This window comes from Lepidochelys olivacea (genome assembly GCF_965140295.1).
Source record: "Lepidochelys olivacea isolate rLepOli2 genome assembly, chromosome: 2".
NCBI lineage: Eukaryota > Metazoa > Chordata > Testudines > Cheloniidae > Lepidochelys > Lepidochelys olivacea.
This window is the reverse complement of record NC_140412.1, coordinates 111,270,804-111,287,791: the sequence shown is the minus strand read 5'-3', so window position 1 is coordinate 111,287,791 and position 16,988 is coordinate 111,270,804. Positions and strand designations below refer to the sequence as shown.

The following is a 16,988-nucleotide window of genomic DNA, read 5'->3' as shown; positions in this document are numbered from 1 at the left end:
CCAGTGCTTCTGGTGGCAGTGGCTGAGCTATGGGTCCATTCTTCTCATACTGAGCCTACTCCTGCAGGTTGCAATGGTCCAAACAAGCTGTCAGGGCCAGAGCGTAAGTGTCCAGGCCTAAGGGTTAGCACTTGGTGCAGGCAGAGAATCCAGGGGCCAGGAGCCAATTACCAAAAACCAGGCTGAGTTGGAAATCCAGGAGATCAGAATTGAGTGACAAACTGGAGAGGTAGAACCAAGAAACAAGTGTCAGGAAGCAGGCAGAGGCAGGTTACCAGGACGTCAGGATCAGGCAACAGTACCAGAGGGCAGAAACCAGGAGGCAGTTACCCAGAGTCAGGCCGAGTCAGGATACCAGGAGGTGAGGATCAGAGGGCAGGAACAGGTAAAAGCCAGGGAAGTGCAAGCAGTCTACAGCAGGGTGAAACCCAGTTGTTCAGACAAGTTCCTGCTTGGTTTTCTGTCTTACATAGGGGGTTCAGCCCAATCAGGAGCCTTGGAACTCTCCCAATCAGAGTGGAGGGGCGGGATTTGTACCCTAGTTCGGCTTGATGAGTCTGGGTCCCAGTTGTTGTCTCTGAGCTGCCAGGTGAAGGATTGGAGTGTTATGACTCCAAGGATTCCCTACAAACCCAGGTCTTGAACCTGTGGGCCTGACATAAGTAAAGTAAGAAAAATGCTGCTTGAGAACTTATTAGAGTTTGATTTAAGGATATTTACTTGTTATATTTTGACATGTGATGCTTACAATTTTTGTTTTAACAGTTTGAATTTCAACACCTCCCGTCTTTAAATAATTATTGTCTGAATCCCCTATTTTCATGCAACTGTGAAAATTTAACTGTATTAAAATAGAAAAAATGCTTAAAACCAAACGTCAACATTAACAGTCAAAATTATTTTTTTAATTGAATTCTGCCAACCCTATTTATAACTGACCGAAGAACCATGGAGAATGCATAATTATATATCTTATGCCTTGTGTAAAAACACAACTGTAACACTTCATATGGTTAAAGCTAGGATTTCTCCCCCCCCTTTTTTTAAAGCATGCATATACAGTACAAGCACCTAATGCAATGATGATGTTGTAAGTGTCAATACCAAAAATTAAAGAAATTGTACATACACAATTTATTTATAGCTACCGTAACTAAACTCTGAAATAGAGGTTTTAATATCTACTTTATGAGGAGCAACATAGGAATGTTAACATGTCTGGGAGAACCTTAGCTTTTCCATATTCTGAATCATTTTTGAAATAACATTTGAAATTTACATTTATTTGAACATCCCATTAGTGTCTTTGCTCATTTAATAGATTTATTTGGGAAAGGAACAGTGACTCATTTGTTCTGTAAACCAAAGCATGTCTCCCAAGCACTGTTCCCTCTAAGCTGTGCACGTGTGTGCGCGCACGCCAGATCCCAAACCCCGTGCACATGGCAAAACACCGTGCTCACAAAAATTTGCACAGAAGCACAAAAATTTGCACAGAAGAAATTTTTTGCGCACACGGCCTGTCAAAAATTAGAGGGAACATTGCTCCCAAGAATTCCATGGCTGTACTAATATACCTTTTCCCCTTCAGTCACATAAGAACAGCCATACTGGGTCAGACAAAAGGTCCATCTAGCCCAGGATCCTGTCTTTCAACAGTGGCCAATGCCAGGTGTCCCAGAGGGAATGAACAGAACAAGTAATCATCCAGTGATCCATCCCCTGTCACCCATTCCCAGCTTCTGGCAAACAGAGGCTAGGGACACCATCCCTGCCCATCCTGGCTAATAGCCATTGATGAGCATATCCTACATTAACTTACCTAGTGCTTTCCTGAATCATCAAAAGATTGTCCCTGCCCCAAGGAGTTTACAATCTAAGTATAAGACAAGAGACTACAGATGGATAGACAGACAGGAGAGTACAAGGAAACAATGCGACAGTATTGGTCAGCATGACAGGCAATGGTACCAGTGCACCAGCATAGCTATGGCAATTCAACACATGGTAGTGTGGATGCAGCCACACTGGTACAAAGGATCGGGGTCCTTAAGCACATACGCAGGTTTGGTAGAATTTGATGTTTTTTTATAGTTTTGACATATGATACCAATGTTTGTTTTAAGCATTTTTTCTATTTTTATCTATTTACATTTTCACAGGTGTGCAAAATTACAGAATTTAAGCATTTTCTTTTTATTGTCAATTTAAATGTTCACAGTTGTGGGTAATTATGTGCGGAGGCGAGGGGGGTCAGACAATAGGGGAGTTCAGCCAATAATTATTTAATGGCAGTAGATGTTGAGATTCAAAAAGTTAAAGCTTTATAACCGTTGTGACACTCTGTATCTCAGGGGAACGCCCTGCACACCCATGTTCATCCTTATAATATGATTGTGTGGTTTCCAATCCAAAGTTTGTCATGTCGGGTGTCTTTGGAAGGCTCATGATGCCCTGAGCATTGTTGTTATAGTAATGTTATAGGGTGTAATTTCATGCCTATAGTTATGAGGCTGAAAATGTGTCCTCATGGCTTAAAACAAGCCCAGGAAAAACTCTCCAGGAACAGAGGGGCAGTTCATACCTCATCAGGGCATGTATGGGACAAACCCAGCCCAGCCTCACAGGAACAAAGGACACTGGCCTAGGCATCAACAAAGGATCTGTTGGACTCTCGAGTGAGTCACCCCCCTTCCCTTGGACAGTTTGGGACTACGATGAGGTAATGCTCACCTGACCCTGAAGGGTGGGGGGGCAAAGCCAAGAGGGAAGAAAGAACATGATAAAAGGGAGAGACGTTTGCCATGCTCTTCCTCTCTCGTCCACCTCATCTACAGACATCACCACCAAGAGACTGAAGCGCTGATCAAAGGGGAGAGCCTGGCTGAAGAGCAACCAGCCAGCCGGTGGTGAGATGCATCTAAATTTGTAAGGGCATTTGTAAGTGTTAAGATCAGTTTAGAATGCATTTTGGTTTTATTTCATTTGACCATATCTGACTTGTTGTGCTTTGACTTATAATCACTTAAAATCTATCTTTTGTAGTTAATAAATTTTGTTTGTTTATTCTCCCTGAAGCAGTGCGTTTGGTTTGAAGCGTGTCAGAGACTCTGCTTGGGATAACAAGCCTGGTACATATCAATTTCTGTGTTAAATGGATTAACCCATTTAAGCTTGCAGCGTCCAGCGGGAATAACAGGACACTGCAAGACAGAGGTTCCTAGGGTTCTGTCTGGGACTGGACCAGAGATATTGGCTAGTGTCATTCGGTTGCACAATCCAAGGAGCAGCTTACATGCCACAGGCTGTGCATGAACACCCCAGGAGTGGGGATTCTCACAGCAGAACGGGGTAAGGCTGGCTCCCAGAGTTGAGGATTGGAGTGACCCTAGCAGATCACCAGTCCAGATAACACCAGGGGAACATCACAACCATTAAAACTCAAATTGTAAGCATCGCATGTCAAAACATACACAGTAAATATCCTTAAATCAAACTAACTTCTCAAGCTGCATTTTTCTTGATTTGCTGATCTGTAAATTTTGATGGAAATATTTTTTGTTCGTTTGTGTATATGGTGAAATCGTCGTTTATTGATAAATATCTAATCCTTCGAAGCCTATGCATACCTAATTTTATTTTTTATTAAAATCAATAGAACTAGTCATATGAGTAAAGTTACATTTGTCCTTGCAGGATCAGGCCCTCGGTTATAGACAATTAAATAGATACTTGTGTTTTCCAATTATCTGTGTTTCATGTTATCACATATCTTTCATTATCATATGTCATTACATTATCTTTCTACATCAAACATGCAAGCTGTTTTTAAATCCAAATTTTTTTCTTGTTATCTTAATTCAAAAACTATAAAAAGATTGTACAGAGGAGTAACAATATACAGATCCACCATGAATTCGTGGGATGTAATTCAATCTAAATTCCATTGCTGTTCATCAGCCACACAAGAGCCCTGCTCTCACAGTTTGACATTTTGATTGAATTAATTTTTGTATTCCACTGGGAACTGTATGTTGTTTATGTTTGCCTGTTCACTGCTTTAAAGCCACTCAGGCAAATTCTGACCTCTGTTCCATCTGTGCATCCAATTGAAGTCAGTCTTCATATATCTCATAACCTGACCATGTTGTAAATGATAGCAATGTTGCCAGCTCTTGCCAGAATTGGTGGGACTAAAAGTCCCAGCTTCTAGAGACAGATGTGTATGGAAGAATCTCAGCTTCCATTTTAAAACAGTAAGTGTCTAGCCCTTAATGTTGCAAAGAAAAGCTTGAAAACATGACCCTAGTGCACCCTAAGAAAACAGGTGGCAAAGGGAAAGAACCCAAACTGTATTATGATGTTTTTAATTTCATAGAAAACACAGAAAGTATTAAAGAGATGCCAAAACATTGTTGTGACATACACACACATATTGTACAAACATACCCAGAATGATTTTTACCACTGTTTGAATAGAAGGTGGAATGTGGGAAGATTTCTCTCTCTCTGCCAGGGTCACAGCAGCGTAATATTTGTTGTCTTCTGCCTAATCTCATGTGGTCCATAAAAGCCAGAAGAGGCCTTCTCCCTATTGAAAGAAGTACTTGGCATATTTGGAGCATATGCTGACACCAGTTGCTTTTCAAAGGCGCTGTAAATTCCAGTTCATTCTTCTCTCCTATTTTCCATTCAGAGACACAGCAAGGGGCATTTGGCAGACCATGAAATAAAGCTACACGTGCTCTAATCCTTTTCAGGGTGAGGCTCCTGCTTGCTTGCTAGTAGCTCTCTCTTTCTATGAAAGTGTGACCAAGTACAAGAGCACCTTGCTCGGATTAGACAAGGCCATGGAAAATACTTGGAAGATCTGGGTGTTTGTTTTTTTTTATCAACTGAATGTAAACTCTATTATTGACCTTAACTACTTTAGTACATAGAGTTCAGCTTCACTCTGTGAGCTCTCTTTTGCTTCTCCCCCCCATTCCTTCTTGTTAAACAAAATTAACTATTTCCAAGCTCAGAAAGGTTGGCAACTGTGTTAAGTAAAACACATGGGAGGGATCTGAAATCTTCCTAAATCACTATCAATATTTACATGAATTAACAACGGTTTCATGTTTTGTGATTAAGGGCACGGTCTGGTTTGCAGTTGGCACACCAGGGACTTGAATATGTTCATGGACTAATTTGATATTAGTTTTTTGGCACTAAAAGGGATTATGCGACTGAATCCTGCCACTGGGGCAGTGTCTGACTCTGAAAATGGATCTTTAGAGTAGGGCAGAACAGGAACGGTAAGCGAGAAGACTAGGCCTGTGGTATTTAATTTTGTTTGATGGGACCCTGTAGAAAATAAAAAGGCTGGAGAAACAGAGTCCTTTTAGACCTCCAAAAGGTGTATGGGCTAGATCCTTAACTGGTTTAAATCAACAGAGCTCCACTGACTTCATTTTTTGTTTCAGCATAGCTTTGTTGACTTTATGGGTCCCCTGATTTTTGGTGTTCAGAGATGGGCACTGATTATTTTGAGCAAAATCCTTGGTTTTCCAGTTTCTCTTTCTGGAAAGCTTTCCCAGTCCACTGTATTTCAATGGAACTGTTTTGTCTTTCAGAACTCGCAAAATTTGGGGAAACTCAGTTCTGGATCCAAAAATTGTGGCTTGGTCCCACCTCTACTATTTATCTCTTCAAATGTCTCCAATTTTAGCTTTCAGGTGTGGTGAGGTATAAGCTATATCTCTTATTTCATGAAGTCACACCTATTCTAGGCATCCAGCAATAAACTACCTGGGACTGGTTTCCACATGGTTTTTGTACCTCTGTAACTATATTTGGTTAGAAACTTACCGGGATTAGTTAATAAATAAGAATAAACTTATAGGAATCAGCTATATCTCTATTAATCCCTTTATATCAGTGTAGCTGCATCCACACTAGGGGTTGTACAGCTTTAACTGGTTGTTAAAGTGATATACAAGTCCCAAACTGTGTGTAGATAACCTCAAGATTGGGCTTTCTTGTTTGTTCTATTGGCTTGTGGCATTTTGTGCCTACTATTTTCCAAACATTTTAATTCAGAGATTTATTGACAGGGGAAGTGAAAATATACTTATCTCAGCATTTCAGAACCTCTTGATAGATATTTGGTAAAACATTCAAAGTGTCTTACCTTATGGAAGCCAACTTGTCAATCCTTATCTTCCATCTACAAGATCTTCCTTTTGTTTTGTTTTTCATTTTTTGGTTAAAAATTTGAAGTAAGTGTCAAGCCATCTGGAGTGGCTCACAAATGTGGGTGCCAACCTCAGGGCAGACTATTACAAACCAAGGCACAAACCCCAAATTGGTTGTGTGTTCTATAATTAGATTTCACCAACCAAGTATCAACTCTTCAAGCACTAGAACAGTCTTAACATGGAGTCACAGACATTCCCCTTGGGCTCTCTGGTCTATATTGCCACCCAGGCAAGCCTGTCTTTGTGATAGATGGTCCTTTACACCAAAAATCACAATATCCAGGTTACTTCCAGTCCCAGAGGACCAATCACTTACTCCAGGACAATTGTACCTCAGATCTCAAACCAAAGACAACACTTGTAGCTAATCCTATAGTAAACTAACTAAAGATTTATTAACTAAAAAAATAAATGAGTTATTTACAAGGTTAAAGCAAGTAAACATACACACACACACACACACAAAGGAGTTACAGTCTTAGATTCCAAAACGTAATAGATGCTGCTGTGATGTGCAAGCTCTCTATGTTCTTTAGGGCTAAATCCAAGGTAAGCAGCTTGGGGATCCCTTGCTTATGCTTAGAACTGTCGCCCTCCTGAAATTCCAAGCAGCATCACAGTGACAATTTCTTCTTGACCTCCCCTCTTCATGGGTGTGGGGAAAACAATCAACAAAGACTTTTGTCCACTAATATTCCACAATGGCTTATCTGGTATCTTTGGGTGTTATTTTGTTGGAGAGGAGATGACAGCTCTGATGGTAAACTAGTACTTCACACTGGGTAATGCTTCTCTCCTGGGTGTGAGAGTTTACAGATTTAGAGCAGAGAAAACACTTAAATATTGCCTTATAATATGGGATACGGATGTTATAAGTAAGATTAATACATGCAATGCCCTACAGGCATTTCATAAAGTCTAAACATGACACATTCTTACAACTCTAATATCTATTTTAACAATACTAACATACAGGTGATCCAGACTGGTTTCTAGCTATGCATTTGTCAGTGTTCAGTAAGGCCTAGCGGCCTTGGCATGAACTGGCACCTGGTCTGCTAGCACCACAGTCAGTACAAAATAAGTGCTTTATCACCAACTTGCCAGTCCATGATTTTCACCAACACATGAAGATTTCATTGCACTGGGTTCTTCTGGTAAGCATTAAAATGACTGAACACATCTATGTGCTAGATGAATGAGAACAAAGTGGTGGTACAGTATGAAATTGGTCTGGACAGCTAATGAGTTAGCTTTGTTTCCTTTAAAACTACAGGACACAGACTCAGTTCTTTCCTGATATTCACTGTTGAGTGGCTTACTTCAGACTGCAATGATTTCTTGAGTCTCAGGATTGACCCAGTTTGTTGTAGTTTCTTAGCCCACCCCAATATAATGAACTATAAAGTAGTCACCTCTCCCTCTTATTCAATAATCAGAAATGTCCCAACCCCAACATAAAGTATAGTGCGCAAAAAAAGGCAGAGCACATACCAACTTACAGAGGATTCTCAGTGGAGGTTCTGAGTAGGTGGTTGTCTGGTGGTAAGCTAAGCCATACAAAAAGTACCCAAATTAGGGTTGCCAACCCTCCCAGTTTTGCCAGGAGTCTCCTGGAATCAGGCCATATCTTCCAGAGGCTACTGAAGCCAAACTGGGAGATTTTAGGCCCTGAAAGTCCAGCGGCGCAGTGGGGCTCAGGCAGGCTCCCTGCCTGCCCTGGCTTCGTGCTGCTCCCGGAAGCAGCTGGCATGTACCTGCAGACCCTAGGGTGGGGTAGGGGGCTCTGTCCCTGCCCTCAGCGCCGACTCTGCAGCTCCCATTGGCCAGGAGCTGCGGCCAATGGGAGCTCCAGGAGCGGCTCTTGCGGGCAGCATGCAGCACCCCCTGGGGCCGCAGGGACCTGGAAACTGCTTCCGGGAGCGGCGCGGGGCACAGTAGGCGGGGAACCTGCCTTAGCCCCACTGCACCGCTTACCGGGAGCTGCCTGAGGTAAGCACCTTCTGGCCAGAGCCTGCACACCGCACCCCAGCCCGGAGCCCCCTCCCACACCCAAACTCCCTCCCAGAACCTTTTCTCCGCACCCCCTCCTGCACCCCAACCCCCTATCCCAGCCCTGAGCCACCTCTAGCACCCAAACTCCCTCCTAGAGCTTGCACCCTGCACCCCAACCCCTAGCCCCAGGCTTAGCCTGGAGCCCCCTCCCACACTCTGAACCCCTCAGCCCCAACCCGGAGCCAGCACCCTTTCCCGCAACCCGACCCCTTGAGTGACTGAACCCTGAAAGTGAATGAGGATGGGGGAGGGACGGGGGGATGGGGTGAGTGGAGCGGGGCCTCGGAGAATGGGCGGGACGGGGGCAGGGGTGGAGCAAGGGTGTTTGGGTTTGTGTGATTAGACAGTTAGCAACCCTAACCCAAATTCCTACAACTAAAACATCTCCCTAATACCTTTCAAAGGTCCTTTCGGGAAATTTCTTATAAATTCTTCTTTGCTAGATCAGCAGCAGAACATTGCTTGCCTATTTTCTTCCAAGTGAAAAACCAATACTTTATGCGTCAGGAAAGTTGGATATATTTGTATTGATATAGATATTGATAAAGCTATTGATAGAGAATGTTTGCTTGAATTTCATTTAAGGTTAAGAAACCTTGAAGTAGGAGCAGCTTGAAGAACAAGAAGCAGCAAAATAAGCTTTCAAAACAATAAAAATACAGGAGTGGTGAGTAGAATTTCTCATTACTGTACATCAGTGGCTCTCAGCCTTTCCAGACTTCTGTACCCTTTTCAGGAGTCTGATTTGTCTTGAGTACCCTCCAAGTTTCATCTAACTTAAAAACTACTTCCTCACAGAATCAGGCATAAAAATATAAAAGTGTCACAGCACACTGTTACTGAAAAATTGCTGACTTTCTCCTGTTTCCCATATAATTATAAAATAAATAAATTGGAATATATTTCAGTGTATAGCTCAGTATAAACAAGCCATTGTATAAAATTTTAGTTTGTACTTACTTGGCTAGTGCTTTTAATGCAGCCTGTGGTAAAACTAGGCAAATATGTAGATGAGTTGATGTACCTGCTGGAAGACGTCTTCATACTTCATGGGGTATGCATACCCCTGGTTGAGAACCACTGCTATACATTATAGGTTTAAATTGAGTTTAGCTATGTTGTCCCTTTCTCTGGTCCTAATTTTGGTAGCTAAATAAATGCACTGGTGTACTCTGAGAAATGGGTTGCTGACACTTAAAAGTTGTGGAAATCTTCTGTCATAAAACTGAGAACTAAATGATGATGTGAGACGGAAAAGTCTTCAAATGTTTGTGTACATATAGGAGCCTCTTTGGCAGAAGAAAAGGGTTGTGAGGCAATCTGGAACAGGCTTGCAGGGAACGGAGACCATCTTTAAGGACTTCTCTGGCAGTTGTTATATAATTAAATCTGCTGAGTGACATGTGATTCAGAACAGGCCATCACTCTGTGTTTTCATCATTCTGCCGCTGAGCTTTAAAAAAAGCTCTGTGCTCCTTCATTTGGAAGGCCTTGTTAAAACCGGCCTGTGCCACATTTTGTCAAGCTGCAGCATCCGTCACTATTCTGAAGTCCTACGTGAGGCCTGACAACACAGTTTTTGTTGAAAACTTGGGAACTTTCGAAAATCTATTTATTCTCATCATCTGGAGAAGTCTTAGAGGTTGCAATTGCCAAAAATATTCTTATCAGTAGCAACTAAAAAAAGAAAGCATGAGATAAAATTAAACTAGATTATTTGAGGAGTGAGTGGAGAGTGTTGAGTAAGTCTATTAAAAACAATTGGTTTTATCTGGATCACAAATGGATACAACAAGATTGTCACTAGTAGAAAAATCAACAAATGCTTAAGGTTGAACTGGCCGTGCACTAAAAACAACACCAGTTCTCAAATATGGGTGTGCAACTCATTTTGTCATTTTCCTGGCTATGTTGTAGTTTTCTATCAGTTTGGTACTGGGAGGTTGAACTCTGATCATGCAGTTGTGAGACAAAAAAATGTTCTTGACCTTTCATATATATTTCCAGGCCCTATGATTCCAGGCCCTACAGCTACGTTATTTTTTTAAAAACAAGAACTCAACAGCTCATTGAAGAAAAAGATCGTGGTGGTAAGAGGTAAGGGTGTATCCTTGAAAGATTTCCCCATCCCTGGTAGAGTCATCTTCTCTTTCTACAAATTCATTGGACTGAAAAGATATTCCTCATTGTAGGGTTATATCCACCACTAAAAAAATAATTTTGAGATTTTGTCTTCGCAGATATTCCTATAACAGGAATTGGGGTTTTTAAAATATAATTTGACTTGAGAATTTTATTTTACATACAGTCAAGTTTAGTTGATATATAGTTGTAGTTATATAGTCAAGGTATCGTTTTATGAATAATGATAATATTAATATCCATCAGACTAACAACTGCCCTGAACAACACTTAATCCAGATTTTTGGCTGAGGGGGTTTAAAATCCCAGCATGTATTTTGTTCCAACTTCCTCCGGACTGGTTGCATTTTCAAAGATACTAAAGAGACACCATCAAAGATAGGAGAGGAGAGGTCACTGGTAGGTTAGCAACTGTACAGCTCTGGGTCAGCACACCTGGGGACCTGGCTTTCTGTCACTGACTGACAAGAGTGCAGGAGGGGTGATTCACACACAGCATGTTCTAATGAACCCCAAGCTTAGAATGAAAATTTAATATGAAATGGATGAATTTCTGAATTTTGCCTGAAATTCTGCCCTTGAAAGATCCATGAACTCACCAGGCTGTTTGATGTTCCCAGATGGGGAATCAAATTGAGGTGTCAAGGTCCAGGGAGTATAGTGACTAAGTATAACTACTAGACCTACGAGGCAGGGGTATCTCACATCGAACTCTATATTTTCTCTTCCCTCCTGTTAAATGTTCAGAAGCAGCATTGTGTGGCTCCAAAGACAGCCATGTCCTGTTCTGCTTGGCCAGTGGAGGATGCATCTCCATTATTATGATGTAGCAGAAGTAGTACTGTATTATTTGTTGTTTTGAGCCCCCCAAAGTTGTTAGGTACTTCACAGACAAATAAGACAAACATGTTCCCTGCCCGTAAGAACTTTTGATCTAAATGTAAGACAAGAAACATCAACTGAGAGAAACAATTAATGAGGAGGTTAGAGGGAAGGGAGCCACAGGGATTAAAAGTATACATTTACACAGATACCCAAGTATGCTCTGTCCATGTCTTATGGTTACCATGGTCTGAATTAAAGACGCAAAAATAGCAGCTCATTAAGGCTTGTAGCACCTCTTGGGGAGAAGAAAATTAAATTTAAAATGTAAACTTTTGGAGTCAGCCTGTGCTGCAAAATGGGAGATCAGAGTTTGATGTGGGGTCTCCTGCTCTTGTGTTTCTCGGCAGGAATAGAGCACTTTTTATCACCCAATAGCATCCTCTATGGCTGATTAAGGAGGAGGAGTTTTGTCTTCAGCCGGAAGTATCTTCAGTTTCAGCAATACAATAATGTAACTGCAGCATTTGGGGTAATTGCTATAGCAGTATTTTAAAATTAAGATGTTACAGCGTGGGGCCTGTGAAGGTTGTTGGTTTTGAAGGTTAAAATAAACTTCATATTAGCTCATGTCAGTCTTAAAAAAACAAGCCACTCCTGTATTTTAGTGTTGTGGGGCTCAAGCCCTCCAAAGGACAATAGTTCTAGCCGAGAGAATGTTATAAGGAACAAGTCTGAAATCAGAGTGACTTCCAATATCCAAACAACCCAGTAATACCCCCGCTAGAGTGTCACGGAGTTCCTGTAAAATAGGCATTGTAAGAAATACTAAGAAAAGATCATAATCCTTTTTTCTTAGGGAGTTATAAATTAGCATATGACACCACCATTAGCTAATCAGAAAACTTCAACTTGTGCCCAGTATTTGAAAGCCTTTTCCACCATGTGAAATTTCTGGTTATGATATCAACATGTCTATGTGAGATGAGATCTCTTCTTATAGTCTGTCTCCCTCCATCTTACTGGTACTATATTTTTATATGGGGCACATTTTTTATACTGAGGTTACATTTAGAAAAGGTTAATAAATGATTAATAGCTGTTTATAAGCATGTTGCAGACCTGAGTACTATTTGTTATAGATTATTAAAAGGACATCAATCGAAGGTATCTTAGATGGTTATAAACCATGGTCATAAGCAATCTTTGGACCGGTTGGACCTTATAGTAGTCTATAACAAGAGTGAGCAAACTACGGCCTGCAGGCCAGATCCAGCCCCTCAGGGCTTTGGATACGTCCCAGGGACGTGGCAGTCCCACGGAGCTCTCAGGGCTTTGGATCCGGCCCGTGGGGCTGCCATGTCCCTGGGGCCCCGGGCGGGGGGGGGGGCAGAGGGCTCCGTGCATTGCCCTTGCCTCCAGGCACCACCCCCCGCAGCTCCCTTTGGCCGGGAATGGGGAACCGCGACCAATGGGAGCTTCGGGGGAGGTACGTGGAGGCGTGGCAAGGGCAGCGCGTGGAGCCCTGTGCCACTCCCTCCCCCAGGGGCCGCGTAGGGACGTGGTGCCGGATGCTTCCCGGAGCTGCGCGGTGTGGGGCCAGGGAAGTCATGCAGGGTGCCTGCCCTGGCCCCGGTGTGCGCCGCTGCCACCCCAGAGCCGCTTTAGGTAAGCAGCACCAGGCTGGAGCTCGAACCCCTCCTCCCCATCCCCCAACTCCCTGCCCTGAGCTCCCTCTCGCAGTCCGTACCCCTTCTACACCTCAACTTCCTGCCCTGAGCCCCGTCACACCCTGCACCCCAACCCCCTGCCCTGACCTCCCTCCCGCAGTCCGCACCTGTCCTGCAACCTGCCCTGAGCCCCCGCCTGCACCCTAACCCCCTTCCCTGATCCTCCTCATACACCCCGCACCCCTCCTCTGCCCTAATCCCTTGCCCTGAGCCCGTTCCTGCACACCACACACCCCCACACACCCCCCACACTCCCTCCCGCACCCCTGCCCCAGCCCTGCATACAATTTCCCCACCCAGATGTGGCCCTCGGCCCAAAAAGTTTGCCCACCCTTGTAATGAAGCAACTTTGGCGTCACCCCTGACTCCTTTTAATCTGGCATTTATCTTGAGTACACAGTGAAGACTACACTAAATTTTCTGGTTACATGCTGATTCCTTTTTTGAGCTGTATTTGAAACTATTGAATATGAGATTTTCCTGACTTGTCAGAAGATTCTGGCTTGGGTGGGCAGGATAGCACTGGCTATCACAGAGATAGCAGGGGGTGCTGTTGGGTCATTTAGGCTCATTTACTATGAGGGGTGTCATGCAAGCTGCAGTTCAGTCATTCTTCCTATTCAGCATGTCCTACATGTGAGCCCTACATGTGAGTGAGATAAATTGTTCTATGGTGCTATTTATATGCAAATATGTACCCCTCTGATCCTTTGTGTCAAACGTGGATGGTGCAGTCATTCTGCTTTCCTATTATATGGCCAAGACACAGAGATGGGTCATGAAAGCAAAATCCAGGCAAGATAGAAGTGATTCTGGTAGGCTGAAGGAAGCATCTGGGATTTGTGTTGGGGATTGTTTCTGCTTACATTATTGAATGGGTGAATCACCTTTGGTCAAACACTTGTAGTTGAGGGGGATGCTCCTGGCTTTTCAGGTGGCACTGATGGCCAGAAGTGCATTTTTCCCCATCTGTGTTTGACTCTGCGATCATTATCCATGTCATTGCAACCTCCAGAGTAGGTTATAGCATTCTACTCTATATGGCACTAACCTGGAAGCATACAGTGTGTGCAGAGTGTAGTAACCTGCTTACTTAATGGTGTCTGATTATGAGCAGCGTGTTAAATCAGTGTCCCAATGACTGCACTGGCCTCTTCAGTTATGGATGTAACCCAGTGCATTAATAATAATACCTTCTTCTTTTGTAGTATATTTCATCAGTAGATCTCAAGGTCAGTATGCCCCTGTATGAGTTGTGTTCTGACTCTCTCTTTATGTGACATCACAAGAGATGAAATTTTCTATTCTACAGACTCTAGATTTTAATATCCCACCTAGAAGCAGGACATTATTGGGGAGTGGCCTTTATTGTTGGGATTTTTTTCCTCCATTGGTCCAAGGGACACTAGGGCATGATATAAGACCTATCTGTTTATTCAGCCTTTTGACTTAGGGAGCAGCAATTGTGAGCAATGTAAGGATTCTTCTTCCAGGAAGAGAATCTAATAAAGTCTGTGGTGTCAATGGGTTGACATTTCTGTACGTGCCTCCAGAGATTGTGACAAATGCATTTTATAAAAACAATAAAAATAAACTTTCTCACAATCATAAATAATGATATTGCAAGCAGAAAGCTTTGCAAGTTGCAGCTTTCTGCTTTACTGGCCTTTTGTCCTTAGTGAACTATTTGAAGAAAGCAGAAAAAGCACCAATGGTGAATAACTGTTTGACCTGAGTTTACTTATGGTAATTAGTTTTTAAAATATTCCCGGGCCAAACCTCTTTCTTAAAATTTAAATTCTTTTGAAAGTTTGGAGGCAAAAATGTAGTACTACAAAGGAGAATAATAGAGTAGTTACATTTGGCAATAAAACAAAAAAAGCCATGATACTTTTTGTACCGTTTCACATCTTTTTGTACAGTCTTTTTATTTCTCTCTGTCTTTTCTAAAATCTCTCTGGCTGCTTTTCATTGCATGGAGGCAGGACAGGATTTGTGTATTTTGCTCTTGCTACCACCTGAAAGAAAAATGACACTATAACGTATAAGATTTTTCTAACCATACATTTAATTATAAAGAAGAAGAAAATACATGTTTCTAAAGCCTGAAAAGGAAATATGCATGAGGATTAGAGCAAGAGGCTGAGAGTCAGAAGGTCTAGGTTGGATCTGTTCCAGGCTCTGCTACTAACTTGCTGTTTGCCCGTGGGTAAGTCACTTCACCTCTTTGTGTCTCAGTGTTGCCATCTGTAAAATGAAGAAAATGCTATGTCAGAAGGGTCTTGAGAGGTTTAATTCATTATAATTCTTCAGCTAAAAGGTCTGTAGATGCACAAACTATACACGTATCTATTATAACAATTGAGTAATTATCAATAAGGCAGGAAGTGGCAACGCAGATTGATGAGGCAGTTGAAACCTAAGAAGTGCAGCTCAGTATATGAGAGAGGTACAACACTTTCACAGTTGCTGTATTGTGAGTTCTGTTATTTTATTATTGATCTGTGTAGAAAACAGATGTATGATTTAGCTCAACCCCCTGGAATAATACCCCTCACATTAAAAAAAAAAAAATCAAGTTTTACAACAACTTTGAAAATCTTTTACCCTGCCTTTCTGTTTCACATGCTTACCTGCATTTCCTGTGTTTGAGATATCCCAGACTGGACTTCCTGCTGGCAGGTATAATTAAAACGGTAGTTGTCACTCAGGCCATCTCTACACTACAGAGTTTTATCGACGCAAGTTACACCGATGATCTAAAACTGCCATCATTACATCGCTTATGCATGTTAACAAAACGCTTCTTCTGTCAGCAGAGCGTGTCCATAGTTGATACTCTAGCATCAACAGAGAGATGGGTGCTCTGTGGGTAGCTATTCCACTGTGCTACTCTCTACCTTCTGCAGCTAGGAGTTGTGGGAAGGTGAAATGGATCGCAGTGCATTATGCGTGTGGGCTCAACATCCCATGATGCAGTTTTTTCCATCCCACCATTCCATCTCATTGCATTCACAGCATTTTTCAATGGCCTCTGTTTACTGTGCGTCCGCCATCTCTGTCTGAAAGAATGGATCCTGCACTGCTCTCTGCTGTTGTGATCACTGTTATGAACACATTGTGGCTGGTCATGCAGTATATCATGAGCTCCCAATCTGAACAGGAATCAGAGGTGCCTGACCTGCTGTGTGCCAGGGAAGGAAACAACACCAGATTACTTTCGGCATTCTTGAAGCAGCTGCACACAATGGACTGTCACTTTTGGGCTTGGGGAACAAGCACTGAGTGGAGGGATCGCATCATTAGGCAGATTTGGGATGACGAGCAGTGGCTGCTGAACTTTCGGATGCGGAAAGCCTCCTTTCTGGAACTGTGTGCTGAACTCGCCCCAGCACTTCAGCGCAAGAACATCAAAATGAGAGTTGTCCTCTTGGTGGAGAAGCGTGTGGTGATCACTGTGTGGAAGCTGGCGAATCCAGACTGCTACTGTTTGGTCACAAATCAGTTTTGAGTCAGGAAGTCCACCACTGGGGCTGCATTAATGCAAGTGTGCAAGTAATTAATCTCATCCTGCTACAAAGGACTGTGACTCTTGGCAACGTGCATGAAATAGTGGATGGCTTTGCAGCAGTGGGATTCCTACCTGTGGCAGGGCGATAGATGGCATGCATACCCCCATTTTGGCCCCAGACCATCTTGCGATGGAGTACATTAATAGAAAGGGATATTTCTCTATGGTTTTGCAGGCACTTGTGAATCCCCGGTGTCGTTTCACTGACATCAATACGGGGTGGTCCAGGAAGGTGCATGACGCACACATCTTAAGGAACACTGGCCTGTACAGAAATCTGCAAGAAGGGACTTCCTTTCCAGACCAGAAGATTCCAGTGTGGGATGTTGAAATGCCTTCAGTGATCCTGGGAGATCCGGCATACCCCTTACTCCCATGGATCATAAAAAGAAAAGGAGTACTTGTGGCACCTTAGAGACTAACCAATTT

At 42.7% G+C, this 16,988-nt stretch overlaps 1 long non-coding RNA gene across 1 annotated transcript in view; it reads left to right on the top strand.

Annotated features, from left to right (window-relative positions):
* LOC311516825 overlaps positions 1 to 16,988 on the top strand; it is a 141,008-nt gene that overhangs the window by 83,999 nt on the left and 40,021 nt on the right. Inside the window, exons 7-8 of the long non-coding RNA XR_014710504.1 lie at positions 8,880 to 8,961; positions 10,302 to 10,399. This is a non-coding gene — a long non-coding RNA (uncharacterized lncRNA). The remainder of the gene's footprint in view (positions 1 to 8,879; positions 8,962 to 10,301; positions 10,400 to 16,988) is intronic.